This window comes from Gallus gallus, chromosome 5 (genome assembly GCF_016699485.2).
Source record: "Gallus gallus isolate bGalGal1 chromosome 5, bGalGal1.mat.broiler.GRCg7b, whole genome shotgun sequence".
Classification (NCBI taxonomy): domain Eukaryota; kingdom Metazoa; phylum Chordata; class Aves; order Galliformes; family Phasianidae; genus Gallus; species Gallus gallus.
The window spans coordinates 19,427,430-19,452,317 of NC_052536.1; the positions used below are offsets into that span (position 1 = coordinate 19,427,430).

The 24,888-nt window shown below is 35.1% G+C and overlaps 1 protein-coding gene across 1 annotated transcript in view; it reads right to left on the minus strand.

Moving 5' to 3' along the window:
- Positions 1 to 24,888, minus strand: part of RAG2 (recombination activating gene 2) — a 565,728-nt gene that overhangs the window by 373,042 nt on the left and 167,798 nt on the right. The window lies entirely within an intron of this gene.

Sequence of the window (24,888 nt, forward strand, 5' to 3'; positions counted from 1 at the left end):
TTGTTTGTTTGTTTGTTTGTTTTAACAGCTTGGAGCCTTAAGCACTATTCTTGCCTTGGTTTGAAAGCATTAGTTAAGATGCAGACAAAAGGAAGTTGCTGTTTTTCCTGATTGCTAAGATTTTAAAGAAGTATCTACAGTAATTGAGAGCTTAGGTCTCTATAGCTATTAGCATACATACCTATGGAACTAAACGATCTTTGAGGTCTCTTCCAACCCAAGCCACTCTGTATAGTGTGATGATCAAAAATAAGAATAGGATTCAAACCATCAATTACCTTAATTCTGAAATCTAATTGTTTGGTCTTTCTAATGTGCAAGAATGTCTCTTGGCTCACAATTATTGTTTGTAAACATGAAATGCTATGTTCTTCAGTGCTTCTTATATCCTTAGTCTTATATATAAAAAATGAAAGCTTTCTTTGTCTTAAGTATTTTCTGTTGACACCTGTGGCTATACAAAACTCGACTACAAGCCAATTTTAAACGCAGAGTGAAATGCTACATAGAGATACAGAGGAGAAGGAGGGTAATCAGGGCAGTATATATATATCAAGAAAAATCTGTTGAAGAAAGTATATACTATTAACATCTCTTAAATTCAAAGCAAGACTAATGCTTTTGTTTATAGAAAAGCTGGTCTTTGGGATGGAAAGCTCTTCTCACAGAAACAGTTGTCATGTGTGTGCCAAGGAAGTTGTGAAAAACTCAAGTTTCTTTCTCAGTATTAACATTTTTTGAACTTCTTAGTTCCTGATTTCAGACATTATAAATGTCAGCTAAGCATAAACTCTTCACTAACTTTCAAAGACATTCCTGGTAGGCAGGAAATTGGAGAAGAAAACATTTATTTGGAGAAGAAAAAAATTATTTTAATTTACACTGGAGTAAATTAAACTGAAACTAGCCCTAGATCCCCACAATTTCATAACTGTAAGACACTGCTGATGAAGATACTTCTTTGCCATCCCATCTTGGTACTTGGAGCATGCTGGACTCACTAAGAACCAGCCTGTTTGGGACTGAAATTACAATTCCAATTTCAGTACTAATTATGGGAAATTACTCATGGGCAACAGAGTAGACAGACTATTAAAGGAAGGCTTTATGTTAATGTGTTTGAGTGCAAAGGATGTTATGAAGTTGCAAAATAAATATAAATCTGGCAATACTTTTTTTCCCAGAACAATGTTATTACCTAAGCACACTTCTTCCAATATAAATTGTATAAAAAATAATGATTTTCTCAACAGTTTTTACTATCATTTAAAAGGAGTGAAACCTAGTGCTAATGTATTAGATTTTTCAACAGAAAATCTGAAGAACATCTCTGACGTATATCAACAGGAGGTTGATATATTAAATAACACTAAGATAATCCCATCCCTAAATTCACATAATACTGTCCAGAAATAAAGACAACATAAAATTCATCAATCTGCTCTGAGAAAGAAAAAACAAACAAACAAAAAAAAAAACACATAACATCCTCTCTACCATATGAACTCATTACTTCATCATTAAATTAATATTCATTTCAGATCTGTATCCATTTGAAGGTCACAGTTCTTAGCTATAAAGCCTTAAATAGGCTAAGCCCTCTTGATGCCAAAGACCTCTGCGTTTCTGTTAGGCATCTGTGCTTAATGAGGATTCAGCAGTCTGCCTATTTTTCTTTTTTTTTTTTTTTTGTTTTTGTTTTTGTTTTAATTCTATGGGGGTGTGCAGCAGTTTATTCTCACTGCAATGAACCTAAGTACAAGCTGATTATCACTAAGATTTTCACATCATCCAAATACAAGAATTTGAAGGGATAGCTTCTCTTTACCTGAATTTGTTCAGTTGATCTAATGGGGCAGATCCTAATACTGTGATATTTAAATGTTTGGTTAATAACACATCAATCTTCATTTTACATGTTCCAATTATGTTGCTTTTATAAGAAAACGAAGTTGCATTGGGAAATTTTGGAAAGTAAAAGTAGTAATTTTCATCAGAATGAAAACAGTCACAATTTTGTAGTTTGATGAAACAGAGTAATAGTATGTGTACCTTTCAGAGAGCAAAATAAGACAGGTATAAATTGTATATCTTGTCTTATGTCATTGCATCTGATATTTGCAAAATATTCTGTTCCAGAGTGCTTGTGATTTACACTGTTATTGCAGTACTTTTGTCCACTTAAGTGGTTAATATAAGGTCACAGCTCTTTAGTAACTCCTCCATGTATCTTAAGAACAAACAAATTATATATGATTTTCCTCAGAAGCCTAGACAATTTATTTCCTTTCAAGCAAGAAGCTTCTTAAGAACAAAGACCAGTTTAAATTTTCAAGTAAATGAAGGTGGACTTAGCTTTGAGCTCCATATGCTTTTCCTAGACTGCAGTATCTTATTCAAATGAAACTGAACACAGCATTTCGTCTTCAGTGAAATCATCCTAAGTAGCTGCAAGCACAGCCTACTGAGGAACAGAGAGGAACATCTTGAAATGCATTCAGAAGAGTCCTGTGGTTACACTTGTAACAAGTAGAAACTTAATTTCAGAACATGTTATGTGGAATACTGAATTACTTAGAACATTGAACTGAGAAGCCTAAATTGAATGGTAGCAGTTTGTAGAAAAAACTGAGACATGAAACCAAGAAGCGGTAAGAAAGAAGAAGAAATTGGAAAATCATTGGCATGCAGGAGAAAATATAAATACAGAATCAGTGCAGTTAAGAGTCAAGTGAATGGAGTGGACAGAAATGAGAGTAGGATGGACAGAGGTGACATGAGAAAACATTAGGGCAGAAGATTTTGCAGAGCGAAAACAGTAAAAGGACTTTAAAAAGTCTGACATTACATAATCAATTACTTCCTCTGCTAAAGGAGAACTTTTCAGACAGTGAAAAGTGCAGAACTCTCAAACAACTTAAACCCTTGTGAAAGTAGTAATAGTAGGCAAATATTATTTGCTATTTTTATTTTCCATTTGTACATATATTGTTACTTTTCCTACCTCTTCCTGTCTATCTGACTGTAAATAATCTTTTTAATGTCAAAGTTTATGGGGAAAAAAAAAACAATAAATTTCAAAGGCCAGGACTCCAGGGTAGGGGAACTCTTCACAGCTTTTGAAGAAAACAGGCAATGATGGGGTAAGAGAGAAAAACCTATAAGGGGCAAATGACTGCTCCAAAAATAGAAGACAGAAGCAAGAATAGTAAGTCAACTGCTGGTATAAAAGGAAATCACTGGTAAAGTTCTGCAGGATGCTGTCTCATTGTCTGTGCTGCTTCATATATTAAGGATGTGGAAAATGGGGAGCAGGAAGGCGACAAAGATTGCTTCTGACGAGAATTTACTCAAGATGGAAAAGATAAGGGCAGACAGTGAAGTACTGCTAAAGGACTATAGAAGACTGACTGAGTAATGAAAACAGCATATGAAATCTACTATGGGGAATTTTAAAGTGACACACATGGGAAAAAAAAACATTCTAATTTCACATATAAAATGATGGGTTCTGAGCTGACCATTTTTTCTGAGGAACACAGTTCTTATGTTATGATAAACAATTCAATGAAAAATTCACTTTATTCTCATGGCTCTCTATGGGTAGGAACAGCCTTTTATTTTCATTCTCTCAATTTTGCTTAAAAATGATGCTGCCAGAAGTCCTCCAAGGGTTATCTCTAAATAACAAGCATTTTAAAGCACTATTTGTTCTTCCAGTCTGAAAAGCTGCAATGTTTGCCTTGTGCCACATTAATCTAATTCCATTTGTTCCATTGATAATTAGCAAAGGACACTCACAGTGGCTTCTTAGAGTTGTGAAATGCATTTTTATAGTTGTGATATCATGCTGGGTACTCACAGCTGTACTCACAGCATTTTGTATCAAGCTACTGAGATGATAGGACTGTTAGGATTTATAGTGGAAGCTGACAAGTGCACTTTAAAAAAGCCATAAATGTAAAGCCTGTGTCTGAGTGTGAAACAAAATGGTCGGTGACTGAGGACAAAGGTTAACAAGATGGCAGCAATAAATCTGATTTAAGTGAAGAGCTCTTCAAATCTATCTCAATATCACATCTCAATTTTCCACACCACATGGGATTTTTCCCCTTCCTATTCAACAATTAGATAGATACTTGAAAGCATAATCAAGAAAACAGAGTGATATTATAGAGTATGGTGTTGCAGTCTATTTATTATTGTTTTGCCTTTTCAAGGCAATTTAAGACATTTTTCTTCGAAAGACTGAGCTTCAGACTGAGCTTGAGTGGAAATTACACTGATTTAAAGATGTGTCTTTGGACAGTTACATACATGGACAGTTCTACCAAATGTCCAAAGTCTAAAAATACAACTGCTACCTCTTAGACAGAAGAATTTTAAATTCACAATTCATTATAGCCCCTACTAGAAGAAGATTACCAATATTTCTTGTCTGCAGGCAGTCAGAGAGAAAAAAAAAGAAAGCCTTAGAAGTAACCCTGTTTTGATCAACAGGTTGACTTTGGTACACATGAACCCACTTCTAGTGCTTACTGACAAAAACACTGTATGAAGATTTGAATAATTCAAACTGAAACTGAAAAAAACCACAACTGCTTCATTTTGTCTACAGGGGGCTGTGATCTCATTGAATGTAATCTATAGTACTTGAAGAAACTGGTTCACATTAGTTATAAATTGTGAAAAACAAGCTTTTATGTTCAGAAATGGGTGTACATGCGGATATATGAATATTGTATTATATACTTAGGCACCTGTGATGACTTACTTTCATATCACAAATATTCATAGTCCGAGCAGTCCCATGGTTATTTTATTCACTTAGAATGAAGCAATACTAAATAACAGTGAAACCTAATATGCTGAACATCAAGCATGAAAAATATTCAACTTGTTATAAGGATAGGAAGAACAGATCAAAAACAAACAATGAAAAAACAACAACAACAAACCAGTCTATATATTTATCCACCTAGACAAATAAAGAAGCTGCATAACCATCTTCAAGGTCACCTGTCAATTTTCACAAAACAACTGCTGAGAGTCTACCAAAACTCTCATCCTCAAGTCCACTGAGAATTTTGCAGAACTGGAGCAAAATCTAGTCAGAAGGACTCAGAATTAACTGCCACACTATTAGCAAGATAAATCAGTTGCTTCTTGCTTGCTAACTATCTCAACAAAGTAGTTATTATTAGGACAAAGAAAGGGGAAAGGAACAAATCACCCCTAGTGATTTGCTAGGCAAGATATTATCTTCCACTTTTGCCATGTTATATCCTGGTCTATGGCTAAAGACGGTGAGATCAGTTTTGAAATAAATACATTAAGACACGAGCAACTAAAGTCAAGAAGACTAAGAAGGCAGATCTCAGCTGACAGAACAAAGGACAAAACATTAGGAAATGAGGAGAGTTGTCCCAGGACTGATGCAATACATTCTCTCCCTTGAGATCAAACTAGGACTTGCAATAGCTTGCCAGGCTGCCTTGAAATACAAGGTGTGCTCCATCATTTTCTAATTATTGTCCAGAATTAAGTCCTCATTGTGTGGTATTGGAGATATTCTTAGGAGATGTGAGTCAGTATCCAGCTAATAGTGAAAGAATAGACGCAGTTAAAGATTTGCAAAACCAGGATTTCCTAGCATCAGGTTCCTTCTGTGTGTGTATATGCTCTCAAGCAGCAAGTTTCTTTATTTTTCAACAGCTCTTCTTCAAAGTCGGTAGAATTTCTCCCTGGCACCCACCACACAATACTCTCTTTGCTACATGAATCCACATAAGTGAGAAATTAAAAACTACAAGAAAAAATGCAAATTATTCTGGGGAAAAAATCAGTCAGGTGAAGTTCTGACTTTTTGATAAATGGATTCATATGCTTCAGAACTGGAGTCAGGTAACTGTTAGACAGAGTAGGCTGCAATCTCACCCTTACCTGCCTCGTCCCTCAGCCATTTCTAGCCTTTTGGTTGCTGTTGTTAATTCTTGAATCAAAAGCATTTTGAAGGAATAATTCCAAAAAGTACTGCCAGAGTCTCAATGAAAAGGTATAAGAGTCTATCAACTGCTAGTACTATGATTGCTCAGGAATTCAAGAAGTGTGACTATTGCTTTGTGGAAAAAGCACAGCAGCCAAGGCTTTTAAAATTATTATCTAAGAATCAAAACAGAACAAAAGCATTACAAAGGCAATTCCAACCTGCATAACTCTGCTTTTTATTTAAAGAGACGTTTCTTTTACAAGGTAAAACTGATGACCCGAAGTCCCTATCCCAATGATCAGGTTACTGTCTCTGCATGTTATGGTATTCATAATGGATGCAACCATTTGAAACCTATGAATGATGTCTACTTTGTGGAAAATTTAGTTTAAAGCATTTTCATGCATTCTTTAGGCATGAGCTACTGAGGTTTATGAATGCTCACTTGAAACATCTATCTGCAAAGGAAACGTTTATTTTTCAGGATGAGCCAGTACCTGAAGGAACAGGAGAGGGCACTGTTCCACACAGATGCTGCTGTGCCTCTGATTTCCACTCAATTAAACGAGCCATAGAGAAATTTGGCTGCAATTTGTACAACAAACACGGTTACTATCTGTGAACAGTCTGTGATAACAAACAGATATGAAATTTGCTTGCTGCAGTTTGGGCATCTTTGCACAGCACCTTCTGGGAATTCTGCACACCACAGTAGGCCAGTGTTACCCCAGCCCTGCCTGCAGAAAGCCTCTGAGTCATGTGTACCGTGCAATTTTACAGATATCATGCATACTTCTTATAGAATGTTTAGGTTATTTGAAAGCTCTGGATAAGTGGCATGCTGACCTGCTGACTTGTGTGAAATTATCTGTAACGCATATGAATGACTTATAACACTGACTGTTTTCTGCGTAGAAATTCCATATTACTGTTTACATGGAACCTCCACAGTATTTATCATAGTACTTCAGAAAAACAGACAAACAAACAAAGCCCTTTGGAATGGCATTAATTAAAAGAAGATCAAGTAAAAGAGTGTAGGAAGAGCTAAAAGATTACCAAGTTAGACTGACACACAAATCAGTTGTCCACATACTTTTTCCTTAATTGTGAAAAAATCATTAGCCATGTGGAGAAACCATATTTGGAATAGATAGATTTTATTACTCTTATGGATGTGAAGCAAGACTAAAACCTGATTTGTTCTGCATTATTTTGCATATTGTCTACTTGTTATTGGAGCTCAGAAATTCCAGTTTACTTTAAATCAGGGCACAAACACAAAGCTTCCACCTATGACAGGGCTCACACATCTTGTCTGGGTCCTTTGGTATCATTGCTGTCATATAAAAACACATGCTACGTAAGCAGCTATACTGTGTGAAAAAAGTAGACCTTCTTAAATCAAAAGATGTACATGATGTTCAAGTTGCACTGCTTCACTAATATGAATGGTTCCTTTTCTATTATGAATATATGATATTTCAGACTGATAGAGAATAATTTAAGATACTGCACTTTGCAATACATATCCAAGAAAAATAATATCAAAATATGGAGTAAAAAGCCCACATATGCTCTGCACACAAATCAAAGAACTGTCTTTCTACAGATAAGCTTTTATCAGTGAAAATTTCAAAACTAATATGACTTCTCACATTCTTATCATGTTATAAGGAAATTGAGGATGGAACCATTGATAAAAAGGTAAAAGAGGAAGATATAGAAAGATTTCTTTGCATATAGTACACCTTCTACTAGAACTTTTTTTTTTTTCTGAAGAGGAAACAAGAAATAAGTTTGTAAGTACTGAGACATCTTAATTCAAATAATATCTTACTTAGCGAAAGAATTAAAACCTCATCTTTTTCCTACTGAAAAAAGGGTTCCCTAACATTTTTAAAGTATACTACACAATAAATTTGAGCAACATTTTAAAATATGAACATAATAAAAAATTCCTGTTATCATAAATTACTTTATTCCATATGTTGTAATTCAAATTGTACAAAATTTGCTTTGATTCAGAATTAAATGAATTTCTAAAAACCTCAGGCACTTTAAGATAAAATTATCTTCTTTAGAGTTATGGTACTCAATTTGTGATTTTTAGCACATTTCTGAAGGAAAGGGAAAATCTTGATTCAGAAAAATAGATTCATCATTAGCAAAAACCAAAATACCATTATTTCTTAGAAATAAAGCATATTTAACATGCTGCGCTTTTGAGAATTTTTAAGCCACCTCTGGCATTTGAACACTATTTTACCTTTTGGGTTCACTGACTGTCAGACACTCAGTATTACCCCATTTTGGTGTTGATTTGTTGCTATGAATTGATTTAAAAGCAGTAATACTATCATCCTTCTTTTACATAAGGAGTTTATATCTATAAATTGATTACTAGAAATTGAGTTTAAGAAATATGATAACAGTCATTTTGCAAAGAAGAATAGAAGGCAATCCAGGCAATTTTGTTCCAGAGCAGCAAAACTCTTCAGCCCCCCGATATGTCTTAATCAACGCAATTTTCTAGATATCCATTGAAAAATTTTGCCTAAGAAAGATATCCAGGAATGAATCCAAGTAATAATCACCTGGGAATGTAGTAATAAGTGGGACATTTGGGATACAATGATGCATATTACTGATTTATAGTGAGCATTATGAAGAATTTAAAATACAAGCCTCATCAAAGCTTTTATAAGAAGAGTTATCCATTGCATTTGTTCTCAATGAGTTTCCTTCCTGCAACTTTCTGGAATATCAGTGAATAAAATACTTAGAAGTCTGAATCTGAAAAAACACTTTGGTATGAACTCAGTACATTGAAAATTTCTGAGTCAGTGGAACTAATCAATAGGTTACAATTCTTTTGACTCCATTTCAGGAAATCCTTAACAAAGTTTTTTTCCATAAGAAAACTAGAATTTTCCATAAGTAACTAGAATCAAGGTTTACGAGTAGATGAGAATTTAAAATGTTAAGAAGCAAATTTCTAGTGCTCTCAAAGTCTAAACAAACTCCATTCCTTCAGATATGTGTGGCATGTGGCACATATCAAGATTATTGATTGATGTAACAATTTTGACTATGCATATCTCATTTTACAGGAACCCTACCCTCAGTAGATATGATAACAGTGCTTTTGCTGCCCGATTTATAGTTTGCTCCTTAATTATAGTCTTGGGAGATATTCTGAAGAGAAAAAAGATACTGGCCTTTGTGATCTAGTGGATGTCTTAATTTCTGGGAGCAAAAATTCAGACTTGCTTTGTCCTCTCTAACAGTGACACATTTTTTCTAAGTAATAATGGGAAAATAACAAAATGTGGTGTTTACATTCATTGTATCCACTTCCTTTCTGTTTATTGTGGAAAATGCCATTAATCACAAGCAAAGTGAAGGCTTAATAGAGACATTAAATTTATAGAGTTGTGAGTCTAGGCACTGCCCCGTGGCAGCCAGTACCACGTCACCTGGACTGTAAGATTGGCAAGGACAATCTCGACATCCTGACTGTGAATGATTAAACCTGATTTCTTTTAACCACACTGCTCATTTTTTGGGGGGGAGGGGAAATATCAACAGAGGCCCTCAGTGTTAGCCACTGCTATGTCTGTTACATGGCGCTGTCAGGAATTAGTAAATCAGTACAGGAAACATCTCTGCCAGTTCAATGTCCAGCCCAAACAAGAGAGGCAGTTGCTGCTATGGGTTATTTAGGTATCATGGGAAATGTACTGTTTATTTCAACTGCTCACTTAATCAAGAGGTTTGTTGATTAAAACTAGGAATGCAAGATAATATTTGACTCATTACCACTGCAGAAATAAGATCACATGCTGGGGTTTTTGAACTAGGCTCACAGCTATTCTGTGAACGAGTGACCTACTCAACCCACTGCACACAATAATGGTTCTATGGTTATATCAAAACATGCTTTATTAGGTTGAGTGTAGTTGATTCAGAAAATTAAAAAGCTTAGGAAGCCTAGGAAATATAATTAAGTTTAGTGAGAGTATTTGTACAAAAGGTGTCCTGATATTATCATTTTGATAAATAGAGGACAACAATTCAACAGTAATAACGTAGTCTGCTCCACTGAGTGGACAAAGACACTGCTGAAAATTGAAAGCATCTTCCTGACAAGTTTAATGCAGACATTCTGCATGTTTACAAAGCTGTCACCAACCCTCAATCAATATTTATATATTCAGGCTCAAATGAAAACACTCTCTTAATTCTCTGGATATGGTTTTTGTGAAATGACATTTGTCACTGGAATCTATGTGATTAATGATGCATGAAAATGTATGCACACACAAGGCATCAATGCATTTAAAACCTGAAGGAACATTTAACACCTCCCCAGACTGATAAAGGTTGTCCTATGTGACCTTCAGGGAATTTTCAGTAGGTTGATTTCTATTAAACACTTGTCAAAATATTTGACTGTCGGATCAAGATAAACTTTATTCTGGGAACTAGAAATCTCTAAGTTTATTCTTGGCTGTTTGTTAACAGTAATCAAACCCTACTTCATATTTTTAGTGATACTACTCTCTTAGCGTTTCTACAAATAAGCTTTTAGTCCACTCAGAGCAGGTTTTGTAGTATGTCCATCTACCAAGTGATACAGCCACCAAAGGCGAAAGCCAGATCCTCTTTTGCTTCACAAAAATACAGCATTGGTATTGTGATATAGATATCTTGCAAGACACTCAAACTATAGCATTTAGCCATGAATTATACTATGATAAGCTAGATATGAGGATATCAGCTTAAAAGCTTTTATATATGTATACTACAGCAGAGCCATTTCATTTTAAAAAAGAATTATGAAGATCCTAATAACATAAATAGGAAATTAATGAAAAAATGGTATACTTACTAGACTGGCTTATCTACTGTCTAAATATCAGAAATTTAAGCTTTAAAAGTAGGTAAGCACTCAAATGTTTTCTCTTGTGGAGGTCCCTGTTCTGACTTCACATCTTTATGTCTGAGAATAATATTCCTTTTTCCTGATCATGCATAAGACCGTACACCACTCTTTTTTCTCCACAGAGTTGGAGTTTCCCTCTAGTAACAGATTGGTTAAGCATAAGAAAAATACCAATTAAACTCAAAAGCAAACAGAATTTGGTTGAAGTGAGCACAAATATCCAAACGTAAGAGTCTAGCTGTATCTTCCAATTCCACAAGCCACATCAGATTTGCAGATTATTCTTGTAAGCTCTACATGGAAGTGACTGGACAGTTAGTATGGGTTTTCTTTCCTTTGACTCATTATTGCAAAGGACCTAGAGCAGTGTGCTGTTTAGGTTCCAAAAATGTAAGCTAGCACATGGGCTGGTGTGCTGAGATGAGCATTTAAACAAAATTAAGCATCCTGTTATTGCCTCCTTAGTTATCTAGGCTACCATTTTCAGCTCAGGTCACAATGACGATTTCATTTCTTAGCTTTATATAGATATATAGACCTTTATCTGAATAATGATGTCCTTTTGACAGAAACTTGCCAAGTATCTTCACAGGTCAGGATTCTGAGAGACAGCTTGCTACTGGTCCAGAATTGCACTTTTCATTCTCCACTGTGAAATCTTTAATAAATCCTGATTCTAAGCCTAATGAAAGCACTGTGAATTCTGATGGATGAAATGCAGATGAATCAGTAGGTTAAAACTCCTATATAATGAAAATTTACAGACCTGTTTGTAATTTATTATTTTTGTAGTAGTCCTTGCTGACAGTAAAGATGTGTTTGGTAATGGGACTTTTTACACAACCTCTCAAAATTTTCCTTTAAATGATCCTTTCCTCTACCATCCATTGTATACGATGCAGAGATAGGACACAAAAACCCATCCTGTATGTGCTGAAGATAGTACAAGTAAAAAATTAGTATCTATGAATTTTTGCAGAAACAAATGTTAGTGACACTCCCTCCTTATTGCTAGCTGAACAAATGCTTACATCTAAAGTAGCCCCTCCTGTTGAACACTGTGATATTTTATTTACACTGATTTAAACAAAATTATTATTTGCATGGCTTTTAGCTTCAAGTTGTTGATATAGATGTTTTCTCCATATTCTGTCATGGGACAGCATTACAACCACTGGAAAAGAATTACAACTATTTTCTTTTAGGCTGTAGCAAATAGCTCAAAATTTTGATGAATTTTAACAAAATTACCTTAAGAACACACTTGGTTATTTATGAAAACAGTACATCAAGTACTCCCGTTGCACAGCTTTGGCAAGTTACAGCAAGACCTTGAAAATCCCCTGCTTTTCCCTCACCTTTTAAGGGTCAACAGTTTCAACTATGGCAAATGAACTACTGTTTTGGTATTTATCTGCCTGAAGGGCTAAGTCATTCAACATGTAAAATGAAAATAAAGTATGAACTGTATCGATTTCATCACTGTGAGATAGCTTGTGGGTGTATTTGACATGCTCAGCTTCTAAAAAGCCATAGAGTAATTAACACTTCTTTGAAGTGCTTTAAGGGTACATCTCCAGCTTCAGCTCGAAGAGAAGTTCCCCTGAGTCTTCACGACTCATCTGGCTTCTGCCTCTTAAAAAGAAAAATAAGTTTGTAAGTATGCAGCTGTACATATTTATTTCTGGAGGTTGGAGTATATTCATATGACAGCCCATATGCTCAGGTTTTTTTGGTAAAATACAAATAGGGTTCAAAATAATATTTGTAAGATTTGTATTAACATTTCAATATTGTACAGGTTTTTATTTTTATTTTTTAAGAGAACTAGATAAAAAACAGTGATACCAGTGAAAAGGGTTGACTATATGATGAAAACTGATTCCAATTTTTTAATTTTTTCAAAATTTCCAATTTTGAAAACTGAATTCAATTTTTTATGCACAGAAGCAGTGTTACTGAGTCTTGCTTCACGTCCTCCTGTTGTTTCTCAGCAACAACTTCTGTTTAATAAGTATAAAACATGGAAATCATTTTCAGTTCAACAGGAAAGAAGGCCCTTTGCTTTCAAGTGAACCCTATTCCTGAGTTTGTCTCACTTTTAAGTGTGACTTGAAGTTTAATGTGTTGGGTCTATATGTAGGTTGCAAATGAAGTTGTTTCTACTGCAAAGCAATATCAGTCTCATGTAATGACATCAGTGAGAATCCTTGCACAGAGCTTGGCAAAGATCACATGATGCTTAAACTAGAATAATTTATTTATATCTTCTAAATAAGCCCTTCAATATCTAAATTGGAACTACTGTCAAAGTATATTTGAGCACAAAAAACATCTAACAATGCAAAAATTGTACACCTGTACTCCCTAGGTCAGTAGTAATAACTTTCCTTCCATCTGTTCACTTAAATCACCACCAGGAGGCTAAGACCTTCACTTAGCTTTCATGTACAGGGAGGAAAAACCAGTCACAACCCCTCACTTAGAAGAACTTAGGTTATTGAGGCATTGTGTCAAGTCCATCAGCATCACACATGCTGACAAGCTGGTTGTAAATTACATCTCAGGAACTTGGAGGAGCTAATTCACATGAACTGCAGAGGCCAGTCCTTCCATACTTGGATGGAACTGCCTGGCCAATAAAGATTTTTCAGGTTTTCTAGAAGAGGAATTTAGTCCACTGATGTTTAGCTCAGATGATTTGTAAATCCTAGTCACTATCTGTACATTAGCCAATAAGTAATTGGTTGACACCTTTAATTTCTATATATTCTGCTTGGAAAGTCTTTGCACTCAGCCAAAGACAACAAACTGATCCACTGGAAAGCTTCATTGTGACCTGTCGCTTCTGTGGCATTTGTGGGGGAAAAAAAAACAGCAAACAACGAAACCATAAAACTAACAGCCATAACTCAGCTGTATCTGTACTCCTGAAACACTTAAGTTTACTTGGAATTAGGTGGAAGATAACAGATGTTTAGTACCTCCTACAACTTGCATCTGCAAGCACATTTGGAGAAAAATGTGAAGATTATTACACCCAGTTGGAGTTTCAAGGAGAATTTAATATAAAACATGCACATGAGAATTTGTTCAAGAGGACAATACGGTAGTTAATAACCTTTCTATTCTTCTGAAGAGCATTAATTTTTCCCCATTTATTTCCACTACTTGTGGAAATAAGTGATACTTTGTTCTGAGATAGAAGACTGATTAGAAGACACTCAGAAATAGAGACAAAGAATAATGCAATCATATCATTAGTTGAGCAAACAAGTATAATCCTTTATCCACTATCATCTCCTTTTCCTAACACCACAAAAGAAAAAACAATTCAAAAAAGCAGGCGGAAGAGTGAAATTCTTTGCTGTTAGTTGTATAAAAAAAACAAAACAAAAAAAACAACCCTAGAGTTTTATGCCATGCACAATATCACATTTCCAACTATGCTATAGGCTATCTATTAGAAATGCATTCCACTTACTGATCAAATTCTATGGTGGTTATTGAAATGTAAATATTTACCAGTAGTCTCACTCATACACTAACATTGTACCTATTGAAACTTCCCTGTACCTGCATTTTTTTTCTTATAGGTTATAGAACACCTATGATCCACACGACAGAAGGAAGAATCCAAGATATATAAATTGATGGAGTTTATTTCAGCACTGTAATAAACTGAAAGTTGTAGAGAAAGAAGGAAATAAATACATCATTTTCAGAGTTTTCAGGCAGAAGGATGAGGACCACACTCATTTTATTCAAAATCACATTGCTAATTAAAAAACATCTTTCCTTTGTTAAGAGTCAGTGTAAGCTCATGATTATTTCTTTGGACAATTAGGGCTGTCATTTGTTCCCTTTGAGGAAACAACTTATTGTGTCTCCTCCTCTTGCCTCTTCAAACATTTTAACTTACTCAGTCTTTAAATGTATCCTCTTTGAAAACTCCAGTATTATACTATATATGCTAAATAAACAACAATTCTTCATGAAAAGCACTTTATACATTTAAAGTGCTATGTAAACATTCCCTATTGAAATTACAGAGATTAGAGTTTGAAGAACCACTCTGAATTTTTCCATAGCTCTATAGGTGCTTTTTTAACCTATTCAGAAACTTTCATCTTTCTGACAATCTCAGCAGCCTCTAAAAATGAACAAATCTAACACAAGAGTCTGTTTAACCCAACCTTGCAACACATATATCATATTTTCTCCCAAGAAGCTTTTACCTTTAAATTGGCAGCTGCCAACAACATTATGTAATATGTTTACAGATAGGCAGGACGTGTTTTTACTTTTTTTTTTTTTTTTTTTAAGAAATGCATTTAGTCAGCTTTCAGTTGCAATTGACTTAATAATAAAAAGCTAGTTTTTTAAACAACTGAAGAAATATATTTTGTACTGTGTACATATTGAGAGGTTTTATGCATTTTTGTTAGTATAATGATACATCTTTCACTTGCAGTATGAATTTCTTTTATAAGCTAAGAAGACATTTTATAAAAAGGGATTGAGAATAAAGCATTGTGGTAGAAGAGAGGTTATTTTTCATACTCAGGCAGGGGTACAACATAGTAGTAATTTGGAGGTCTTTCTATGTTCGTTGTGGAAGGTGTTCACAGTGTTGTGGCAGAATTACCTTCAGGAGGAGAGACTAATCTAGTCTCTGCACATCATGACATCTTCCACGTGGGATGCTATCAGCAGAAATAGCATAAAGAGAGGACAGTCACGTGGGCCCCTTTCTACTGAGAAGTTACAAGTAAAAGTGTTATTCTTTAATGAAACTTGTTCAGGTCTTCCAGCTCTGAAATTAGAAATAAAGCCGGCAGGATCATTTTAATTTCAGGACTAATATCTGAACTTTCCCTCTGTAAGTACAAGCTGCCATTATCACTTTGATGTCTCATCCAGTGCTGTCAGCAGAAGCTTTCACCCAGTGTATTTCAGCACTACGATACTGCAGCAATAACAATTTTAGGTTAGGATCCTTTCAAAGAAAACTAATGAACTACTCTAAGTTATTGAAAGAAAACAAAAAGGTCAACACTAAAATTGACATTTATCACACACAAAAAAAAAGAAAGTGCTACATCTAGACACTCTTAAGGAGGTACTTGATGGCACAAATGGAACAAAAATATCTTCTCACTCACACTCTGTGATGAGCATGCAGAGTGCACAAATAATTTCATGATCCTGTAATTTCTCTACCTCATTTGAGCAAGCTCTCTTTCACACAAAAACTGAAACATACTGATGCAGCTCAGGATCACATATTCATTAGAGCTTCTTCCTTTATCTCTGTTATTGTCTCATTATTCATAAATGCCATCTAACCAATTTGGAGGTCTTGCCACTGATACCTTAGGTTACAACCAGGAAAATCCTTTCAACAGCACCTCTTGTCCCAGCAGTTCTAGTTCACAGTCAATTTTTACTTTCCCATGCATTTATTTGTTGTATACTATTTACAGAATTTACAAAAGTAAAGGTGTAATTTAGATATAAGAATAATAAACTGGAATTGCTCACATTTATGTAAATGAAGCATGTGCACAGGGGCACTTAAATGCCTCTGAAGTTTGTTCAAATAATCTTTTAACTGGATACTAGGACAGCACAGGCTCAGCCTAGCTGTAATCTTTAGACTGACTTCGCAATGTTCCCTGTTCCTGTTCCCCTCTGCACAGCCACAAGAGAAGCAGCATGGGCGCTTTCAACAAAGCAGAGCCTGCTGCAGTCAGATCACCATTCTTACGGCTTTCTCATTAAAAAAAAAAAAATCACAATTTGAAAGTTTTTTGTTGTTGTTGTTTTGTTTTTTTTTAATTTTAGAAGCATATAACTCCAGATCATACCTATATGATTGAAATGTTACATAGGTTAGCACTGCAGTTGCTAGCACTAACACAACCCAATTTGTTTTCAGATGTTCTAAGGTGAAGTGGCATCATTTTTAGAAATCAGGTCAGTGGATAATCATGGAGCACAAAAAGCCAATCTCATCCATGTTAGACTATTTCAGAGTTTTTCCTACATCTGGCTGCAAAATCTTTAGAACGCTACTAGCAAATAAACACTTCAATAAATAAACACAGTGAAAAAAAGAATTCTCAAAGGCAAAGAAGAGCAATATCTGCTCCAAGAGATTCTATATTTCAGTCCTTTCCATTATGCTTGGCAACTCTCTAATCTTTTGTACCAGCATCCAAATTACATACACACACGTGCACGCACACACTGAAGTATGTATATGTGCAAGATATCTACATAAACTAAACACATGTCCACTAGTATACGGATAAATCAGGGGATACTTCTTCATGGAGTATCACAGTCAGGCTTGTATGATGCAGATCAGCTCATAAGAAATAATTCTTTGGAGTTATCAACACTGATAGACCTTTATCTCTCAACTTCCAGCCTGACTAACATAAGACTAGTTGATTTTTTAATTCTAAACACTTCATGAAATGTTACGCTCTTAATCCTTATAGATCCTTTTTTTTTTAAAAAAAAAAAAAAAAAGACAGGCCAGGTCTTGGTGAATTTATCAAAGAATCATTGAATGGCATATGTTAGAAAGAACCTTAAAGATCACCTAGTTCCAACCCCTGGTTGCCAACCAATAAATCAGGCACTGGATCATAGATCAAGCACTATTGAAAACTGTTTCATATTACTCTTACAGACTAAAAATACATGAAAGAGGAAGCAGATGAAACCCACATTGCATTTACACTTCCAGAACAAGGTGGAGTACCTGTGGCCTTAATGAGAGCCTGAAACTTCAGGCTTTGCTCCTACATTTTTTTTTTCCTTTTGTGTGTGTGTGTGTGTGTGTGTGTGACAATGTGAAGTTTAGAAATACCATATCTGTGTCCCAGAAAAACCTTCTAGGAAGTGGGATGAGTTCACTGACATATTAAGAAGGGTAAAAGAACAGTTGTACTCCAATTACCTGCTTCATCTTTCTTCCTTTTGCCTATCTGCCCAAGGTTAGCCACGTCTAACCTGATTTCACTTAAAAACTGTAAAGCTGAATGGAAATTTAAGAAACCTAACAGAGAAGGTAATCATTAGCCACCACCCACTAGTTCAGGAGCAAGTGTGTTCTGTAAAACTACAACGTTCTCTTATCGTTGTACAAGTGACCTGTTGCTGGTAAGACTATATCAGAGCACTTAAACATCCAGAAATAGGAAGCAAAGGTCAGCAGGGCTGGAAAAAAAAAAATCACATTAGATGTTGAAGTTTGAAATCTGCATTTATGTTCAGTCTTGGAATGCACTGGAGACAGAGGGATACTGAAGAGAAACCTTTAAGAAAATATGATATTATTTCATAGCAGTTGTAGTAATAGATTTTTTCATAAATATTGCATCTGCTATATCCCTATAGTAGCTACATCTTACTATATCCCTATAGTAAACATCTCTGAAAACATATATTGTTAATGCACTAAGTTTAAAATTGGTTTGCAACCTTTGTTGTCATTCTATGCAGAGAAATTTAATAGCTTACTTCTTATTTCTTTGTGTTGCATCTACTTCACAGTTTTCGGGTGAAAAATGTGTTTTCTAAAGCTATCTCAAATTTGTCATCACATCATACACTATGATTTGCATCACAGAGTAATCTGAGCTCTATTACCTTTGATGTAATCAAAGATACACACCAGCTGCTTCTAGGCTTTTAGTCTGAGGGATGAATGCAATGGCAGTGAAAGTAAATTCCCAGAATCTTGCCCTCAGCCCAAGTGTGTGCTGCATTCTCAGCTCCAGTCCTTTCACTCTGCTGTTGTACCAGATTACTTGTAAATGCACACACTGTCATAGTTATCTCTAGTGAACACCAAGGTTTAAGACTACATGTTCAAAGACACTATTAAAGAAAACCAAGCCTGAGGAATATATTTGTTGCTTCAGCCTTCCTCCCGAGGATATACTGGTTGATGGCTTCCTTTAGTGCTACATCAAACATGGACCCAAAAATTATTTGGATATCAAATTGCCTCCTGGAACAGAATTTATTTATCCAGGAGATTAAAAGAATCAAAATCAAATAACTGATTTTCTGGCAGTGAGGTAGAGATATATTATTTCAGAACTGATTAATCTTCTGAAGTCATATCATATGTAAGACAGTATAAATCCTGCCAGAGATCTTTTGCAGAAACTCTTCCCTGATTGTTCCCTAACTCTAAGAAAAGAAGTATAGGGAAGATACTGAGTGACATTACAGTGATCATGGTGAAAATGACTTTTCCAAGACACGTCAAGGAAAATTTTACTATCAGTAAAAAAATTTGTTCTCTGGCAGCCCAGATACCTTTAGTACAGGTCTATAGCCTCTTTCCCACCTCTGCTGCATTGCATGCAATACGAGCATAAACAACTATCTGCTAGGCTAGTATCCCAGCAGTTTTAAAATGTGTTCTGAGATTCTAGGGTAGAAGATAACATCAAAGATCTTAGTACATGGCAAATTACTTAAAAGCAGAAAACTCATCGATAACATTAAATTACAATCTCTTGTTGACATTCTTACAGAGAGAAGTGGAGTTAAATGAAACACACTCATTAATTCAACATAGTCAAGATTCTATGGGGGAAAATAAGAAAATAGGTATGTTTAGCAGTTCCACTCATCATCTCTCCCCATTTTCTCTATTAGAAAGTTTATTGTATCTGTTGTAAAAGCACACAGAACAAATATATTTAGCGTCCTCACTGAGTGAAAGGGTTATTTGTGCATGACCTAAGAAGATGGTTTATTTCATTTGTGGAAAACCCTTTTCACTCTTAGATGGAAGCAGTGAAAAGAGGAGAAAAGGTGTCAGTTTTGTTTTTTAGGATAAAAGAAGTCTTTGCTCTTGGCAGTGACCTCAGCTTCCAAGAGGAGGTGTTAGCCTTGCATCATTTCACAGAACAGGCTGATCAGAAATGGCATTAACCTAACTTTAGTAGAAGCCCATTTTAGTTCTCTCAGCAAGAAGGGAGTCAAAGTGACATGACATATGAATGGTATAAAAATTGAGATTATATTAAAGAAAAAAGCATTTGATGTTTATGAAGGCTCAGGTCAGAATGCATATAGAATGAATATTAATGCAATGCAGGAAATCATATGCCAGCTCCAGTTCTTGTTGAAACTGATGCAGCTCAAGACCTTAATATTGTAGTACAAAGACTCTGTCATGGATCCATCAGTGATTAGTAATAGCAGCTTGCTTTAATACAACACAGCAATAAGCAACATCATACGTTGAAATTGCTTCAACACAGTAATGCAAGCTTTTCTGTCTAGGCAAAAGAAACACCAATGCAGCAGTATATTTTGTAAAATTTGAGCAATTTTTTCTTCATGAAAGCTATATTGTTAAGAAGAATTCTCATTTTATTTTTTTAAGCACACTGAATTCTATATTCTTTCTGATCTTTTCAGTTCAAGAGCTGTATGTATAATTAAATGTCTTGAACAAACTCTTCAACATTTATATAGTTACAAGCTTGTACCCAATGCTACAAAAATATTCAAAACAATTAAATACTATTTTGAAATATGCAATAATTTTATATAAAAAATATATTTGAACTTGAAACTCTAAATGAAATACATGAAATGCAGTACAACACCATGATGAAATAATTTTTTTTCCAAAATCTTATAATTTGATGAAAAACAAATACACAATCACATCTTATCATTCTGAATTGGAGTAAAATAAACATTCCCTTTGATGAAGAGTGATGCAATGGACAATATCACTGCAAGAAAACCCAAAAGACAGAAGAGTGCACAAACAGATCTATCCTACCCTACCTATCTATTTAGGTAAAGGTATAGTACTTTTCTACCAACTTGTATTGCTCAAACTGTCTTGGTCAAACTACGAAGGTATCAAAGCTTATACAGTCAGCAGAGCAAAAGAGATGCTGAGAAGTTTTCAGAGGAGACAGCAGCACAACAAAGAGATCTGAGTTGATTTAAACCTTCCCTAGATACCTTATTCCATCAGGTCTTGCAACTTAACTAAACACACATTTTTATTTCTAGTAAAGAAAAACATAAGGGTACATCTCTATTTTAGCTGGTTTGTATTTCTAACCTTCCTGTTTTAAACATACCCAGTATTTTACATACACATTTAAATTACATCTTTAACATTTCTTGTTTAAATATCTGTGTTATTATAATATAAAGACTAAATCAAAGATAGAAACTCATTAACTATCAAGCAAGAGCCTCTCTATTTCATTGCATTAAAGACTAGTGGCAGCTCAGATAACTTACTGTCTCTCTTACTGCTCTTAACTAACGAATAGAAGCTGTTTCAGCTCCTGCTAATTCCTATTTCAATCCCCTTTCTTCCTTATACAACTTAAAAAAAACTTTACACGTAGTCTCACCATGTCTATTATTAATGTCTTTCTATGAGAATTCTTTCTTGTACAAGAACTCTGTCTTTTATTTCTACAAATAATTACAGACTCATTACTGCCATTGCCCTCTCCTCTGATTTCACTGCTTACCCTGAAAATAGCCCTTTGTTGAATTTCATTAGCATTAATAAATACAGGACAAAGCTTAAGAGTTTTCAATAACCCAAGCAGGACTAGCACATTAAACTCCGTACGAGGTCAGAGAGGGAAAATTCTGCTAAAGAACTCGCCATTAATAAAATAAACTCACTGGAAAAAAAGCTGCTGCTGAAAGCCTATTCTGTGTATGTTGCACAGGCAACAGTCACTAGGTAAAGAAAATGCATAGGTGTAATACTTTGCTTTTTCTGAGTAAATCCCTGATTTCAGAAGTGCTGAACATGAGCAGTTCCTGTTGGTTTTCAGCAGGAGCTGTCAATACCAGCAGTGAAAATACTAAACCTGAGCTGGTAGGCTCTCAGTGGTAAGTATGACCTGAGAACGAGTTGTCCCAAGTAGCACTGGACCAATATCAGTGGATAGTAGATTTCCTGGAAGTATTATTATAAGTGTTCTGAAATTATTCATAGAATTGAGCTGAATTTAGTTCTGGCTAAAAGATACCTCTCAAAATAAGACGACTCACAACAGCAAAATCTAAACAACAAGAAGGCACTTAGATTACTTTTAAGGACTTATTTCATCTACTTGATGGCTTGAACAATATTTTGGAAGAGAAATGCCTTAACCACAAGATTAAATAATGTTTTCACTGTTTCTTATTGTTAAAAGGAAGTCATATATGAATAAAATGTTCCATGATGCTAGAAACAAGCAGCTGTACTCAGTCAATATGTTTTATCAGGTAAGAGAGACAATCTCAACTACCTTTTTGAGTAATGTGTACAAAGTAATACACTTTCTTCAAAATCATCTAGGAGTTGTTGCACCATAATATGCTTCAAAAGTAGGCTGCATGTTCAAATAACCCAATTGGAAACTGCAAATGATAATTTTGTTAGTTTTGGTACAGATCTTGAAGATCACAAAGGGCATGGTCAGCTGATGTTAAGATGTTTAGTGACCTCAGCAAATACCAACTCTGCATTTTGCATATCTAAAAGAGCACGCCTATATTCGTCAAGACAGTCTGGGATGAATAAAGGGCTAACTGAAAAATTCAGGTTTTGAGACAATCTGTAGAAGCCCAGCACAATGAGAAATCATAAAATATTTTAGTTTGGGCTCATGTCAGGTTCTGAGGTAAAACCAAAGTTAGATACAGTGGCTACTATGCCACATAACACAAATTAGAATGAAGGCTGGCATGAAATTAAATGGACATTCACAGCATTTTGTGTTTAACCTTGTGTAAAATGTCAGCTCTTGAAAAGCCAGGGGAGAACTCTTGTTTGTACAACTCGGAAAACAGGTTTACACTTTGGAGGTTTGTCAGTGGCTTTGTTAGGGACCAATTTCTGCATTTATTTTTTATTTTATTTCCTGTCACTGAGTTTAAAGGAGTTTGCCCTGGCATGGAGAGCTTGCAGAACAGAAGCAATGTAAGTGAATTGTTTGGCACTTTGACTATCGCTTGCTTCTGCCTGTGAATAACATTACTGTAATAAATGTGTGATAATGACTATACATACTTATGAGGAAAAAATTGGAACAATTCGAGATAATTCAATAGTATTTACAGACATGAACATCACAAGATTTTTTCTTCTCACAATACCAACCTTCTTATAAATGTTCTCAAACAAAACCTACTGCTGTCCTATAAAAAACAGGGTTAGAAGCTTTCCCAGGTCTCTTATGTAGCCTGATGAACCTCAAATTATTTCTGTTGGCATGTCCTATACACTGATAGAACATGAAAAGCAACCCCTCTGTTAAATTCACATTCTCTTCCTTCACTGAAACTTCTCGTTGGTTACTGATATACTTATGTGCACTGGGAGCTAAAGGTGAGCGGCACTGGGCAGAATCCTGTGTTTTTTTCTTAATCTACATGATTTCATGGAAAACAATTGCTTTCTATTTTGGTCATTTAGTATAGATATCAACACTTATAAAGCAGATTTCTCATGTACTTTAAAAGGTAAAATCCTTATTCAATCATAAATGTTACTCTTATAATAATGGGTCTCCTTGACTTGGGTGTGGACAAGAAACTGGAGTCAGCAGCATCATAGTGCAGAGCATTAATGATAATAAGCACAACATTAGTTTCTTCACTCTCAGTTAGGATGTTCTTGAGAATCATTTCTTTAGTAGTACTTGTAAATATATTGTAAAGCTTAATGATTCTGGCTCTGTTGAGAGCTTGTCACTATGCTGTTTCTCTTAAATAATAAAGTAGATTAAAACTAATAGACATATGATTGCATCTCGTGTAACTTGAAGAGCACATTAGCAGTGCATATTCTCTCCCCCTTCCTTCTGGTATCTCTGTTGGTAAACCTGGCTCAGTGGTAGAAGCTTAACTGGAAACAATTTTGTTTGGTTTGTTGTTTTTTTTTCAATTCACTAGTTCAAATGACAAGTTCACAATAGGGCATAAATCTTGACAATCCAAAAAGAAGGACAGATTTACTACTAATAGCTAGTACACCTCTGCTTCCACAGTCTAACCTGGCCTTCAGGGGACCTCAGAAAAGGGCAGTGACTACCAGAGCCACAAGATCTGGTCAAGAGAAAGTAGTTCACCCAAAAGTACACATCACAAACACCCCGTCCTGCAGAAACCATTCAGTGTAGATAAATTGTAGCAGTACACCCTTGGTAACACCAAGATTCTGTCCTGCTTTGGGTTGACATGGAACCCTATACATACTTTGGTATCTGGTGTAAATGAGGCAACAAATGAAGCACGATGCCATCTTTTACACCTGCCTGCAAATTTTAAATGCTGATGACTTGGATTTGGACTGGAGGCTCGCTGGGGTTTCCACCAGTTGATGGTTCTACTGAAACTGGTTCCCTTTCATGGTTTCACTACTCTGATTTTTTTTGCAAGATTAAAGCCTTCCATAACTCAGGAACTATGCATTTTTCTTTGTACTCTTAAAGGACATACCATAATCATGTTTAGAGAGTCATTATACACACATCGAACAAAAGCACAAACAAAAGCTGAAAGGTAAAAGGTTTCAGCTACCACAGAGAAACAGCAAAACATCAAAAGTATAAGCCAAGCAGGATACCACTCGCAGAGAAGAGTGCACTAAAATAATTGAAAGGGGAAATAAATATTTTAAGATGTGATAAGGAATCAGAACTGTTATTCAGCTGAACATTATTCATTGTTTCTGATGAGTTGTGGAACACTTTAATTTATCATCTTAGCCTGGGTGTACGACACGACTTAAAAATTTAAAGGAAATGTACTTAGAGCGATGTCATTTTATTACTGTTATAAATAGAACATAATTTGGAAGTTTCTGCATTTATAAATATTTCATGGGGTTTGATGGTATGTTAGAATGAAAACAGAATAAAGCCTTCGGGTC